The sequence below is a fragment of the Arvicanthis niloticus genome, chromosome X (genome assembly GCF_011762505.2).
Source record: "Arvicanthis niloticus isolate mArvNil1 chromosome X, mArvNil1.pat.X, whole genome shotgun sequence".
Classification (NCBI taxonomy): domain Eukaryota; kingdom Metazoa; phylum Chordata; class Mammalia; order Rodentia; family Muridae; genus Arvicanthis; species Arvicanthis niloticus.
The window spans coordinates 19,589,425-19,606,244 of NC_047679.1; the positions used below are offsets into that span (position 1 = coordinate 19,589,425).

At 35.7% G+C, this 16,820-nt stretch overlaps 1 protein-coding gene across 1 annotated transcript in view; it reads right to left on the bottom strand.

The window, feature by feature from the left end:
- Mid1 (midline 1) overlaps positions 1-15,867 on the bottom strand; it is a 339,419-nt gene extending 323,552 nt beyond the window's left edge. Inside the window, exon 1 of the mRNA XM_034484695.2 lies at positions 15,649-15,867. The gene's annotated coding sequence lies outside the window, so the exon portion shown is untranslated. The remainder of the gene's footprint in view (positions 1-15,648) is intronic.
- Positions 15,868-16,820: the final 953 nt, after the last annotated feature.

Below are 16,820 nucleotides of genomic sequence, written 5' to 3' on the forward strand. Positions count from 1 at the left end.
TCTTCTCATAACACTCTCGTTATGAACACTAAAGTTGGAAATTCACATTCCTTTCACCTGTCATAAAATAGTACTACTTCTTTTGAAACTTTTCAAACTTGGAAATGAAAGAACCATGCTTGGTTGAGTGTCATAACAGACAGAGAACCAGATTTAGCCAGTGAGCCAGAGTTTAGCAATCGTTGTTTTAGAGAATTGCAATATATTTTATTTTACCTTATGTATGATATGGTTTCCTTTCAGAAAACTCACAAAAGTAGAAAAGCCATTGAAATTAATTAGTGAACACTATTGCATGTAAGTTGAAATCACATTAGCACAAACTGTTAGTTACTAGGGTGGCTCAAAAGAGTATTTCATATATTTATTTTAATAAATTTATTTAGTTATGTATAGTGTGTATGTGTATGTGTGTGTGTGTGTGTGTGTGTGTGTGTGTGTGTGTGTGTACCTGCATGCCACAGGGTGCATTGCTTTTGGTGTGTGTGTCCGTGTATATGTGTCTGAGTCTGTACCTGCATGCCACAGGTTGTGCTTGGAGGTTAAAGGACAGCTTACTGGAGTTGGTTTGCTCTTTTTACTATGTGACTCCTGGGGAATGAGTTCAAGTTGTCAGATATGGCAGCAATAGTTTTACCCACTTAATCATCTCAGTGGCCAAAAATGCTTTTTTTTTCTATAAAAAGTTTTATTGATATAATCAAAGATCCATATGCAGTTGTAAGAAATAATATAAAAAGGACCCTTACCCTCTTTGCTCAGTTTCTGCTTATATTTTAATGTTATTCTGTACAGCTATAATATAATATCACAACCTGAATGCTGAAACAAATGTAACCCACCAACTTACTAAGATTTTAGCAGGTTTTCTAGTACTGGTGTGTGAGTGTATATGTATATGTGTGTGTTTAGTTTAATCTCTGCAAAGATCGCTTGTGTTGCCCTTTTAAACATAACTATCTCCTTCACTTTACCAATCTCTACACCTAGGAAACCACCAATTTGTTTCCTATTTTTAAAAAAACTTCTCCTACCAAGTCAAATTAAGGGGATCATAGGGTATGTAACCATGCAGCATTGGCTTTTTTAAAACTCTGAATAATTCACTGGAGATTCACCAAGGTTTCTAGAGATGTCAATAATCCATTCCTTTTTCATTGCTCCATAGTATTCTACAATAAAGGGGTATCAAAGTTTGCTTAACCCTTAACTTGTTGGAGAATATTTGGGCTGCTTCCAGATTCAGGGTAACATAAAGAAAGCTTTTATGAGTGTTTGTGTACAAATTTTTTTTTTGGGGGGGACACTTTCATTTCTTTGAAATAAATGCTAAAAGAGCGTATTTCAGGTGGGTACATAAGTACATTTAGTTTTAAAAAGTCCCTTGAATATATATATATATATATATATATATATATATATATATATATATATATATATAGTGTTTTTAAAGACATCAAAAATACTACAGAATAAAAAATACAAAATATTTTAAAATTCCTGTTATGTTGCATTCTTATTTCACCAATTCAGAAACTCTAGAGTAAAGAAACTTACTTCCTTCCTTCCTTCCTTCCTTCCTTCCTTCCTTCCTTCCTTCTTTTCTTTCTTTCTTGTACTTAAGAAAGCAAATTATGTAACCTTACTAGATAATTCAAATTTAACCATAATCCATTGATGTTGATATTTCAGGATTTTCTGAACTGTTAGCTATTCTGTGGAGTTGAGTATAGAATGTGTGAAAGATAAGCAGCCTTGAAGGATCAGATATGTGAGAAGGAAAATATAAAATCTATGCTCAAGAATATAAGATAAGGTTTGTGTTCTTCAATTTTTATCAGAAGATTGGGAACTGATGTGTTTTTAAGTAGTCTTATGTTTGATCATTTCAGAGAGATAGATATAACTGACTTTGAACAAAATAATCAACAATCACTTTTTCTATGATTTAGACATGAAGAAAGTGAAAATGTAAAACCTGGATACGTTTGTGATAAGTAGATTTTAGCACTGTAAAACTGCTTATAATTACCATGTTTTCAGATGATGTCAACTTGGTTTTCTTTTTTGATTGTGCCATCCTTCACATGGCATGGATGATGATTTATTACAATTGGTTATTAATAAAATTAATTCATAAAAAAGATAACTGTCTTTCACCTGGTCGAACAAGGAGCAGAATTTCATCCTTTACTGATCTGTGCACACTGTACAATCCATACAAAAATCTTAATGGTACCACAATTTTGGTTGTGAGATTTATATATTAAAGAATGTACAGCTCTGACAAGACTCATCTGCTGGGAGGCTGAATTGACCTGCTGTTCCAGCCCCCTGCTTCCTGATGCTGCCCAGAGACTTGCTTTCAGAACAGCTTTAGGATTGCTGCTGATTTCAGGTCATCTCAGTTCATCTAACCTTTCAGATGGATCCAGTCAGAACTTCAGTCAAGCTCTGAAGCTTCCAAATATATAGACAGGATAACAGATGTTAAACCTAGCCTTCTTAGTTTTTCTAAATTTCCTAACCTTCCATACCCCTTTAGAAAATTTCTTGTCACCCATATTCAGCAGGAAGAAGCTATGGATGAGCCCAATTCCCTGGATTTGGGTTCAACTTGGTTTTCTTACACATGGAAAGAACATTTCCTCTAAAGTGGCAGAAAGAAGAAATTGTCACAGACACTAAATTCTTTCATTCTGCATCACTGCCATCTTTGTGTATTTATAGAAATAGGGTTTTGTTGTTGATTGGGGGTTTTGCCCTATTGAAATATGTCTTCAGGACATGTATGTTTTTAAAATGACTAACATGTTTCTAATCCTAGAGGAAATATAAAACCAGACTGGGTGAAACATCATCTTCCAAACAAATTTTAACATTGTGTTTAATTTGTTCAAGTATTTTTTTTTAACAGAGAATTTGTCTCCAGGCAAAACTTTTAAAACTTAGTTTTGAGCCAACATATGTTAGAATGATTGCCCAAAATCACTAAATATTTTAGTAGCATTAACTTAAATTCATTTGCAGAATATTTTATATGTAAAACTTCAGTCAGGTCTAGTATAGGAAAATTCTTTGAAGGTATAAAGCTTTTCATTCCGAATTAAATGAACAAAGTGATATAAAACAAATGTTTGCCTTTTCCTTTAGTAAGTCATTGTTTCTATACACTATCAATCCTTTTCCTTGGCAATGTTAATGGACATCTTATGTCTTACCTAAGTCTATAGGTCTCTGAAAGAAGTCTAAACAATCCTGAGTGATTTGGAGTAAAAGGCCTATTAACAAGTTCAATGAACTTTTTCTCTCCTAGAGGTGGTATATTTTGCCTGCTTTGTCAAGAATGACAACTTCTTGGGGCATCCATTATCAAACACTGGGCAATCACTCCCCCCTGTGCTCAAAGACAATATTAGCCATGACTTCCCACATATTTATTCTGCTTAGAATAATGTGTTTACTTCTAATATAGTCTTACCATGTTCCCTGGAGAAGATGATGTTGAAAGTCATCAAGGCCAGGGATTTAAATATTTCCTTCCCATCCAGCTAGCAAGCAACACAGAGGGTATTCTAAGTTATGTTTTTGTAGCACTAAATATTACCATACTTCTAAATATTTCTGTGCAACCCGAGAGGGCATTAAGCAGCTAATAATGGTGGCTGTGGCAAAATACAGACTATGAAAATAAGGTAAGTTACTTTTCTTACAGTTTCCTCTGACTAGAATGGAAAAATGTGTGTGTGTGTGTGTGTGTGTGTGTGTGTGTGTGTGTGTACATGCATTTGAGCTTCTGCACACATTCACACATGCTTGTAGGTATGGGCACATATATTCTGCCTTAGTGAGCTTGTCTGAATCAAAGGACAACCAATGTGACACAGGTCTCACCTTCCACAATGTGGGTCCAAGAATCCAACTCAGGTTGTTAGGCTTGATGGAAAGTACTTTTACCCACTGAGCCTTTGTCAGCTCCAGATGAAATGAATTTAAATTCAAATTTACTATGAGAATCTTCTTTTTCATGCCCCTTTATTTGTAACCTATGGAACACAAAATCTTTGTCTTAAACAGTACACAGGAATTGTTAATTTTATTTGGAATTAGTGACTTCAGATTTCTCCATTGCATTCTTTCCTTTCTCAGTCATGAAGCAGTAGATGCTCTTTTTCCTCAGCTCTCTAAATGTTTTCCTTTGGGACACAATCTTTTTCTCTTTTCCAATTCTCAGGAATTCAATATTCAGAGAGAGCAAGAAACACATAGATGTCAAGTGGAAAGAAATCATTGCAACCTCACATATCCACATGCATTCTCTCTGCACTCTCAGAACCACCCAATTAGTCCTTGTCTTAATTCTCTGGAAAGTCTCAAGAGCTCTCACAATCCTCAAATTATCATCTTCCAAAATTCTTCACCTAGGAAATACCTGAAACCTTCCTGGCTCCTTGCAATCCTAGGAACTGAGTAAGAGCCCCACTTTATGGCATAATATGAAAGTGCTCTTCCAGATGGGTGATTATGGACTCTTTTACAAGTTATAAGACCCAGTACGCATGATCATGGCCTCCCAAGATTTGCTAATTATTGGTCTGAGGAGAGTCATTTTAGTATTCATTCCACCTATAGCCAGTCTTTGCTCAGATTTTGGATCATATTTGATGGTGTTTGTTTTTCATATGCTAGAGCTTTTGTATCATGGAGTCCCGTGGCTTTAGCCCTTTACTCACCATAAAAGTAAGACAAAATTTCTGATGAAAGGGATCCTGGAATTACAGCCAGTCCATTGGAATGAAAATGATAGACCTGGCTGCCATGAAACTTATCTGTACTGGACACATGAATATACTAGAGGGCAAGCAAATTGCTCAGCAGTCTGTCAGGACAAGATAAATACATAAAGAAGGCAATAGCAAAGCCTTTCAAGGTGAACTGAAAGAAGCAAATCCACACAACTCTGGTCAGTGAACAAAAACCAACAAACAAGTTACTTTGGATCAATTAATCAGAAATTCAGTTTCTTTTGACTTGATGTGATAATGTGAACCTATGAATCACACAACCCTCAAAGACAAAGAATTTTACAAGAAGCCAGGATACTTCAGTCATAATGCCATTTCTGGAAAAGGTCAGAAGAGAAGAAAAATATGATCTTTGTAATTTTTGTATACATAAAGGGCCAATTATCTATTAAACAACTATAAAGAGTGATCATTTCAAGGAAACACTAAAAGAGTCTTTAAAAATAGTCAGTAGATTCCAGTGATTTACGTCATAAAGCAACAGACTATCTTAAGTAACACATGGACAATAAAAGCAAGCAGATGTTTGTGCTCTAGAGAGGGCACTAATGGAAATGCTATGGCACTGTGTCAAAGTGAAGTTTGCCGTCATCTGAATTACCCACTAGAGATTTAAATAGAGCTGCACAATTGAGCCAGCAACTGGTAAGCTTTTCTCAGCCCCTCTGAGCATTACTCCTTGATGCAGGTAAGAATCAATAATTCACTGTTAACATACTGTGTCAAAACAGTTTTCTGAAAGAGGCCTTGAGATGTGTGATGTGCTATAATATTCAAACTTGTCCTAAAAAAAAAGTTACTTGGGGTACTGAGTTATAAGCGTAAGTTATTGTGAGCAAAAATCCCAGTGAGTTGGAGTTGGGATTTTATGCATGAGCTGTCTGGCACAGTTACCAAGTGAAGCCCTGATACTTAGGTAATGCTTAACAATAGAAATGGATCCATAGACCTCTCAGTCTTTACTTCCCCTTCAGAAGTGTAAAGTATTTTATAAATACTAAGCCAGGTGCTGCCAGTTTAATGAATGACTCTGAGGAGTATGGGAAGCATGTGGAGGATTAGCTCTTAAAGCCACCAGGCTATTGTTCATTGACCTAGAATAGCCATTTACTAACTTTGGAGAGGGCAGACTCCTCTGTAGCACCTAAGAAATCCTGGATTCTTTGTCACTCATGCTGTTTTTTGAGGAAGGGACTTTTATTTTTTTAAGCAAATTGCATTTATACTCATATGGCAGAAGATTAGGCAAGTTCTATCATCTTCACGGGCCAGTTTTACTTATTCTTAGGAACCTACAAATTGGCCAGACAGTTTTGAATGTGAGATAACAGTACCCTTTTCTCATTTTTTCTTTCTTCTCACTTTGAGCTTCCCTGGTATGATGGGTTGTTGTTGCTAAGTTTTCCTTCTTATTTCTTCCTTCATTGACTTATTATTTTGTTCATTTCTTAGAATTTTAAAGCATTTTCCCTGAAATGTCTTTCCCATCCTTTCTTTTGTTTTCTTTCATTTTCTGCTTCCTGTATTCCCTGTTTTCTGAAAATATGTGCCTTGCCAGTTTTATTGATCCTTTGATCCTGTACCTTGTGTTTGGTGGGATTTTGCTTCTGTGTGGTAGCAGGCATGCAAGGGAGAGCAGATGTTCTTGCTTTAACACCTTCCCTCTTGTAGTATTTCCTATATATTTTCCCCTCCCTGGGAATTATCTCTAAGTCATTATATATGGTCATTAAAAAAACATACCATTTTCTTTTCCTGTTATATTATTTTTCAGACATTGAAAATAATAAACACTGATAGTAATTGAAACATTACTATCAAAATAATTTTAAATACAGTAATATATATATATAATGCACACACATATATAAATATGTACACAGAAATGCACATAAATTCATGTAGTGTTGCTTTAGCACTGATTGTGGCTCTAGTAGATAAAATAAGAATTGGCTATTTGAACAACAGTGGCAATAACAGAACTACAAAAGTCCTGACAAAATTGGTAGCAGTATTAAAATTTATTTTTAACAAAACTAAATATATTTTATAACAAAAGCATGCTTCATTGAACTCACTAATATATATATTGAAGTCGGAAGATAATATTTAAATTTTTGATCAACAGCAACAAATTGTACATGGTGTGTGTGCTCGAGCACACACACACACACACACACACACACACAGAGTATTTTCCAGACAAGAAAGTGGGTCATGTATGATTGTACCTTAAAACTCATATATTGACTTAGACTACCAAAATGTAACCTTGAGAGTGGAGAAAAAAGTAAATCAAATAGACAAGTATATATAAAATAGGCTCTTTAAGAGATAACTTGGGACATATTTTATTAGCTAATTTATGACCTATAGTCTGTTGGCAGAGGCCTTCTTCCTCTCTCTTTTTACTTAAACAGACCAGGAAGCTTGATGGTGTGCAAAGCTAACACTTTATCTCTGAAAGAGCTTGATTCAGGAGTCTGGAAATAGAAGTTCTCACCATTTTTCATGGATTGTAGTGTTTGATGTGACCTTCACCCTGGGTCATTCTGTTGACTTTCTTCATTATCTTCTGTCTACTAGCAGATGATTTATTGGCAAGTATCTGCATCCTTGGACAAAGTGAACTCATTCTCTGATTTAACACTCTCTAGCTCTAGCTTCCTATTTTTTACACAGTGATTCCTGTGCTGACTGGAAGTTTTTCTATGAACTGGGTATTTCTACTTTAATGTAAGCAAAACCGAAGCCAAAGGGGTCTTTAAAATGTGAAAGTGGCAGTCCCTTCAGGAGATAGAATTCAGATTTGAAATGAATGTTTTATAACACCCTTATATATTTAAAAGGATTGTGTCAAAATGGGGCATATAGAGTAGAAAATACTGAAGGCTTGGGAATGGAGGAAGTAGAAAAAGGAAGACAAACTTGCCAAACATGCCCAAGATTTCTATTTTAGATGACCAGCTTTTAGTCTTCTTACTTACTAACCCATCTCTCAGCTAGATCCCAGCTAGAGTATACACAGCCAAATATCAAATACCAGAATTAAGAACCAAGAACAAGCCAGTTGCCTGAGAGTACATAGTGAAAACTCACAATATTCCATCCAAATAGTTTACAAATAAAATGACAGACTGGAAAGCCTCCCACTCTGTACCACTTATTTCTATATGAAAATAAGCACTTGTATATAAAGAAATAAGTGAATAAGATCTTGATGAGTAATTCAGACCTTTTAATAATTCAGTGACTTGTAAATATGATTTGTATCTGCATTTATGTGTAAGTATAAGTGTAACTGTAAGCATTCACTCAGGTCTAACAATGACAACAAAAAAAGAGTTAAATAACATGTGCCAAGAACAATGGGAAATAAAGGAGCAAGACAGTGGGAGAATATTGCTAGTTACTTGCATCTGGCAATGCCAGAGCACCTGCAGAGAGAGGGGGTGCAAATATTTGTAATCTATAAAGCTTAACCCTTTCCTCCCCACCATCACCTGCTCATTTTCTGAGTTTTCTGTCCATCTAGTTGTGGCTTTCACCAACTGACAACTTTCTTTTTATAAGAATATTTAGAACCTCTAGAGAGGAATTTCCTGAGGCCAGACAGTGGAATTACACATATAGAAATTTTTTCTGAAAATGCTGGAAGGGTAGAACGTCAAAATCTTCATACAATCCCTGCAGTGAGCATGAAATTAATCATGTGCCCATTGGTTAGCATAAACTCTTGGATTTCACATTCCAAGTCTTATAGTCTTTTTTACAAGTGATAAGGAAGCTCAGCCGAAAATGTCTAGCTTGTTCTTATATGAGATACCTTCATCCAAGATGAGAAGCTGGAGTGAAAAATAAGAATTCAGCAAAGAACTGAAGGTAATAGGTACCTATATATACCAACAAGAAGAAATCTTCACTTAGGAAAAGTTATAATGTTGAGTTCTCCGCTGCCATGCCATGCCATACCACACCACACCACACCACACCACACCACACCACACCACACCACACCACACCACACCACCCATATTCTACACCCAGGAAGTTACTAATCTCCTTTCAACTTGCAACAATAGTAAGCCTGTAGGATTATAATATTGACTCCTTTGTAAGACTTCCAAGGAAATGACTACTATGCATCTCTTTGAATTGAACCACCAAACACTTAATTCAGATACTTATGGCATAACTTTTTTTAACATGTCCTCTGAGACATTAACAGAGCTAGTGAATGGAACTGTAAAATTCAGCCTCAAAACTTATATCTTCTCTACTCCAATGAGCTACAAGTAATTTATCTTCCTTCCCAAATCCAGGTTCCCTTGCCTTACTCTCAACTTTAAGGATACTACAACTATTTCTATAGTGTATTAAATGTAAACTTAAATGTGTTCTGCAAATTTTCTTTTGCATTTCTTTGTCAATCACCACTTTCCTGTTCAATATTTTAGTCACCTCTAATGATTTCAACTCTGAAGTATCATTAAAATTGATCTTTCTTCACCTCTGCCACCACAGCACAAGTATATGTAGATATCTTCTTTCCCAGGAGCTTTCTTTGTTTGATCCACACCAAAATCACTCTGGCATCCTTTATATTTGACCAGTTTTCTATGTTGCTGTCAATGTGCACTTTTCCAAAGACAAATGTCACCCTGATTATCTAAACTTTCCTACTGTGATATTATGGCATATGAGGCCAGATTGGACCTTTTATTTCCTGCATAACACCTTTACTATTTGTTATGTTATATTTTCTACATGCTTATTTCTTATGATACAATATTATCTACATAAATACAGGTTTCACTTAAGCCTTAGTTTGTAAGGTGATAAATATTGTTATATGGACATTGAGTATTCCCTTTGTACTTGATATTTGAAACTACTTAAGAGGTCTACCTCACCTATAGTTTTATTTTAAGGATGTAGATGAGGCAGATACAATCTTAAATATTCATTCTAAATATGCCTAAAGGAGTGCTCATAATAAATGCTGAACAAAGTGGTTCTATTATAGATTCAATTTTTTCCTTCCTTAGGGGCATATAATTAAAACAGATGGTGCCAGAAGTTTGGTGAAAATACTCCTAATATAGGGGGCACTTAATCTACATTTGTCAAAGATGTACCACTTCTTTATCACTTAAGAACCATATGGTTCTCAATGCCTTAATAAAGAAAGAAGTCTTGCTAAGGTATATCAGCTCAACTGGGCATACTCTGCCTTAGAAGCCATATCAGATTAAATGTTTTCTTTTCCTAGGATGGGATGTAGAAATGAAGACCTTAGAGACATAATACCATGAGAACAGACAATCCTAGAAATCCCTGAAAAATCATTAATGAAGCCAGGAAGATTTTGTTTTTTGAAAATCTTTTATTGTTGATTTTTTCCAATTAATTTTCTATCCTTTCCTTTCCTATTGTTGCTTTTGGAAAACTTACAAGCTATTAAATTAATAGACATGAAATAAGGATTTTTCTTTCCTTATAAATATGTGACTTTGGGAAAAAGCTCTCAAAGTTAGAAATCTATAGTCAGATAACATCGACTACTCTAGAAACCATTAGATAGAGAGTCTTAAACACAAAACCTTACAGGGTGCGATGGCTATTCATGGTTGTCAATATCTGAAATTAATTAAACTCCAAACAGTTAGGTACACCTATGAGAAACTTGTTCTTAATTAAATAATTTGAAGTGGGAAGACCTACTTCTATTTTGGATCTTTGAGATTGGAAGATACACCTTTAATGCAGGACTTTTGAGGTGAAAAGATCCACCTTTAATCTGGGCCACACCTTCTTCTGGAAAGCTATATAAACGAAATGAGAGAAGGAAGTTTGCTTTCTTTTTGTCTGCTTGCTTTAGCTCTCACTGATAAGCTTATTCATTTATTAGCATTAGAGCCTACTTCTTCAGGTTTCTGGCATATATTGAAAACCAGCTGGGACATCCAGGATTTTGGATTGAACAACTTCTAAGACTTTCCATTAGTAGACAACCATTTAAATACTAGCTGGATCACAGCTTGTATCCCACTATAATAACAACAACAACAACAACAACAATAATAATAATAATAATAATAAATATATATATGTATTGAGAGAGAAAGAGAGAGAGAGAGAGAGAGAGAGAGAGAGAGAGAGAGAGAGAAAGAGATTGAGTCTATTATTTCTGTTCTTCTAGAGAACCTTGACAGTATATAGGTAACACAAAAATGCAAAAAGGACTTAGTATAGACACTAGAAGGTTCCTCTTGTATCATGAACCAGAATTTTTAAATTAGTTAAGTGGGGCTATCAGTGTATTTTTGCTTCTACTTTTTCAATCCTACCATTATTTAATGGAAATTGCATAATCTACCACCTCATTTCAGAACCAACAAATATGTATTGACTGTATGTTTGGCATTATATCACACATGTTCACAGACATGAGCATTTTTAACATGGGTAAAAAAAATAAAGTGCATATCTATATATCCATAGATATCTGACTAAATCAAATCCCCGAGAAGTTTAAATCACATGGCCCAACCCATTGTCCACAGCTTCAGAAGAAATTTGGGAAACACTATCATTGTTTTGTTTTATAACTTTGAGCCAAGGCTATCAGTTGGAATAAACTTGTTATCTGCTCTCTGGTAGTTTACACATTGCTTTGCTTCCTAAGGCAATACATGATGAGTGTGTCAGTGTGGATATAAATAACTATACAATTATATACTCAAGGGGGAGAATAATTTTGGCTTAAATAGCCAAGGCCTCTGTTGCAGAACAATACCTATAAATAATACAACATTTCCTGGCTCTAGCTCTTTGACAAAAATTCCAATCTTGTCACATGTTAAAACTCAAACTGTCAAATTCAGGAGGTTCTGCTTAATTTCATTTCTGTCTCAAGTTGAAACAAGTGAAAAGCAACCCACAAGAGAGTGTGAGCAAACTGTGTCACACACAAGTCAAGGCATCCTAAGAATGCTGTATTCCCCAGAGCACTGGAGTCTACTTTTATTTTTCTTTTAAAATGAAAATTAGCATTAACTAAACCCTTTCCATTTAAGGTTTAGGTTCAATTGTTTTAAAGTCACAACAGCTGCTCTTTTTCTTTCACAAGAACTGTTACTAGAACTCCTACCTTAATGACTTCCCAGTGGTGGTGAACCAGTATCCAAAGCCCTTGTGCTACCTAGTGGTCTAGAAACGTTTCTTGTCCATGTTGTGCCCTAAGAATTCTTGACAAACCAAGAAAGAACAGTTCATTTTTTATTTTCTATGCTGGGAATGGAATATAGAGTAGTATGTATGCTAATCAAACTCTCTACCAAAGAACCCAAATGCAGAATGACACAGTGGTATTGTATATACATTAACAAAATATAAAGTGCTACCACCCAGTAGTACCTTTGTCATTTAGAGGTGCCTGCCCTCTAGTGACATTATAGTGGTTTCTTTCCTCTGTCAGCACATGAAGCTCTTTGCCATCCACTTGGTATAGTCTTATGTGGACCTTATTTGGATATTTAAATCATTTCACCATGTCAGTTAACTGTCCGCACCTAGCAGTGTATTGTACCCTTGAGATAGGAAGCTCTGGCTTACAGATTGATCAGCATAACAAAGTGAGTAACTAAATGACTCAGCATTAAGCTACATTTCATATAATTTAGACCATTCATGAGATTTCTCTTTACATGAATGAATGGAATGAATGTTGTTATCTGTCGCATGGAGAGGCAATACAAGTTCATCTGTCTCTTATATGCATACCTAGCACAGGACTTCAACAAGTACTTGGTTATTATTTGCTGGATAAATGTTATGGTATTTAATAATGCAACTCTTAAAAAATGGTAATTGACATCAAATGGTAGGCAGATGAAGGCCAAAAATCCCAACCAAAAAGGATAATAGAAGCAATAACCAAATGTTAGCTACAAAAACAAAGGCTGGAATAATACAAACACACACACACACACACTGTAGAGGGAGAAGAGGGAAAGAGAGGGAAGAGAGAGAGGGGATAGAAGGAGAGAGAGAATGTGTGTGTGTGTGTGTGTGTCTGTCTGTCTGTCTGTCTGTGTGTGTCTATATTAAAAATCCTTTTGAAATTAAATGAAGTAGAAAATTAGAATACTTTTTCTTGAATCCTAAGGCAAACAAATTTGTAGTACTTTGATTTGCTGAATCAGTATCATGGTCCTGAATAGTCACTGGCAGTTTCCTTTCCTTTACACATTATATCAAGTATAAAAAATAATCAAATTTGAACAGTTTATTAGAAAAAAAGAGGTATAGAAATTGTCTTCAAGGCATGTTGCATCCAAATCCAACTTGCTGCCCAAAATGTTAAGAAGTATGAACAAAGAAGTCATATCTGAATCCCAGTCATAAGCAATGCTAAGCAGCCAGCCTATGTACTGGACAGCTTTTTCTTAAAGAATGTACCCTCAGATAACAAGATACCACCCAAAATGAGGCCATTAGTCAGTTTGTAGCTAATGATACTTTATAGGGTGCATATCACACTTCCTTCAGGAAGTCACAACTCATGAACACGTCAAAGTTCTTAGAAGACCTAGCCTCCCCATCTCCAGCACTCAGGATCTTTTTAGCTTTTTTTTTTTTCCAAAAATCAGGAAATCTACTACCATGCCATAGTTCTAAGGATGCTTCTAAATGGTTGCACTCTTCATACCAGAATATAGCATTGGTGATTTGGAACGGTTACTGTAAAACTATAGCATCCTAACTGTCTTATATTGAAGGATAATTTGGACACTAAATGAATCTTTAAGAAGAAATCCACATGGCACTTTGATAATGCCAAAGTGTCCCATTCCATAATCAGTATTGTTATCCCTAAATGAACTTGTGAGGAGCCTGAGATGCATATATTCTACAGCTAATAAATACTTCCAATCATCTGCAACAACTCATATGTCACTGGCAAGGAAGTTAAATGCGAAATTCAAAATCCTTATGAAGACCCTCACCCTCTGTGGCCCAGGAGACTTTTATGTCTTTCTGGTTATATATTCCCTTGGCTGTTAATGTAATCAGTATGTAACAACGTACACACCAACTCACAGGATAAACGGTAGACATGCCAGTTGATTTGGCTTGGGGCCATCTAATCGGCAGCATGGTGAGACAACCTGGTATTAAACCATCTGTTATTAAGCGTATATTTTAAATAGTGTTTTGTGTCTCCTGGGTTAGTCACTCCCACTAATAGCTGTGCAATATTAACACTCTCTTTTTTCGTAGTGGCAATGTGCAGATAACAAACTTTAAACATTTGCATTGGTCCCTCACAGCCGTACTCTTGTTTTTTATTTAATAAAATGTCTCCCATAGGTTATACCCTTCTTTGCCACTTCTTTCTCATGGCAGTGAACAGCAGCATTTAAATTGAGTTACTAAATATGGTTGTATTGTTTAGAGTGAAGGACCCTAAGTAAAATTGGCCAGAGCCTTTGTCCTTAGGAATAGTCAGATGCCAATCTGTTTTAAAACAATAACCTCACTACAAGAGAAGAGCAGAATATGATTTTCAATTATCAACAAAAAGTGCTCATTCTGTCAAATCTGATTTGAGTACTTTCCTTTATATTGATTTAGAAAATTAATATCCTATTATTGCAAATCTGCAACCAGGTCCTCAGTGCCACCTGTTGCAGTCAGTAACACAATCCTGCTACACAAATTCTTAGGATAAAGCATTGTGCGTGACAGAAAAACGACAACATTCATTTGAAAGACAAGCAGTCACATCATTTATCAAAACTGTTCAAAGTAACCCAAGTCAATAAACCAGTTTCCCTTACAAAAATAAAATTTACAAATTTGTACCTTATTTCAAATCACTTTTGACAAGTATGAAAAGTAAGTTTCATTTCAAAGATTTTATCTATGCCTCTGAAGTTGGGGGAAATGGGTTTTTCAAAATTCCTTTCACAGTTGCCTTTTACATTTGACTGTTCCCAAGTATAACTAAAATTTCCCTGTAAGTTTGCTAAGCACTTTCACATCCCCGTATTTAATTACAGTCAGACAGAGTTTTATATATGTATAGAACACAGCCAATTTTTAACTCAGTTGACCACAGTGCCCTTGACATAATGCCTTATTTATCACTTGCACCTTATATATATAAACAGGCACATGCTAGTTGTCAAAATGCAAAAAATGAAGTTCTATATGTGTCTAGAACAAAGGAGGCAGCTCTGCTGCTTTCTCTCCTCCGTGTCTCAGAAGGTGTCCTTTATTACATATACAGAGTGCAAGTATTTTGCTTCTCGGGAATGAAAAATGATACTTCAACCTGCCTTGTTTAAAATGATTAAATTCTGTTTCTGCAGACTATCACCCTTCCTGTGGATTTAAGAATCCCTCTGAGATTTACTCTTACTTCCTTGGGGACTCGGCGTTCCTCTGAAAGCACCCCCAAACTCCTCTGTACTGTTTCAGAGTGCAATAAAGATGAGAAAGTTTGTTCTTCACGATGGTCTGGAAACTCTTGCCTAGGTTTTTTTTTTTTTTTTTTTTTTTTTTTTTTTTAAGAAGGAAAGAAAGAAAAGAAAAAAAAACACTTTCTGGGATGTCTAAGGTGCTAGAATTATTGCCTCAGTGGATTTTTGATGTGCAAAGCCGGCAGACAGAGTTGGCTGGAGGTATGGAGAAGCATTGTGTTTGTTCAGGAAGGATCTGTGGGGTTAGAGGCTCAGCAATGCCTCTTCCTCTGCTTCCTGGGTGAGAGCAGCGAGGCGTGCCCCTTAGCAGAAGCAAGCAAAGAGAAAAAGAGAGAGAGAGCAGTAAGACTCACCGGCTTCCCCATTTTTTCCAGGATCGCAGGTTTGTTTCTCACTTGGGAGCTGGAAGAAGCAAACCTGTAGGTCCTCCAAGGAGCCTGCTCAGGGGCAAGTACGGACTCTGCTCTTCTTCGCCTCTGATCAGCTGAATGGCTGGGGCGTTCAGGAAGCTTGCTCTGTCCAGCTGGGAATCGCTCCCCCTCTCCAGGGTGTGTGCTTACATGCCTCTCAGTCAGAGCAAAAAAAAATATGCCAAACTCAGGTCAGCCTAACAGGTTTCCTTATATAGGTAAACATGAATTGCATTCCTGGTGAAAGAAGTTAACTAAGAACCCCCGGAACCAAGTTAACTCTATACATGCCAGAAGGGCTCAGTCAGTTGGCCTGCAGAGGGTTTGGTTGCAGTACAAAGGGATTTGTGGGATTTAATTAAAATCATCTTTATCCTGGCAGTCTGCAAAAATTGGCCCTTTCAGTGTAACTGAGAGTTAACAGCTAGTATTTTATATCATGCACTGTGACCAACCCTGTATTATCTGAAGGCATTGTTAAGGAGAAAAAAAATTAAAGTCTAGGATATCATAATTTGTCTTTCATAATTTTATAAATGGCAATTAATTTATTATTTTCAAAGAAGTAAAACATGTGACAGAAAGGGAATGAGAGAATAAACTTTCACAAAGCAAGGCATAACTGCCTTATTTGAGCCTAGCATCTTAGAGTTATTCAACTTTCCCAGGTCTTTAGTGGATAATACAATATAAACATTTGATGTTTATTTGCTTTTCAGTTCAGTGCTTACTACTCTATTTTTGATCAGTGAGATAAAAGATAATTATATCTATGTCAGTAATAATCTTCTGTACCCCACATATTACATTATTTGATTGGTTCAAAAAAATATAAGATTTATGAACTTGCGTAATTACATGTAAAAATATCCTAAGCAATTTCACAGATTTAAGAAGGTAAGAAGTACATCTTTGGGTGAAATCTATAGATGAAAGAAGGCCTAACTCGAGTTTGAAATATAGTTTAAAATATGACACATGCAGATTTTCTAATACTTGACCCTTTCTCTGTAATTCTGTCTCCTAGTTAAGTAGTAATTCTTTTTCATTTTAATGCATTGCACTAGAGACTTAAGAAGTAGAGATGTAAGATTCTCCTATGCCTTTAATCTAGA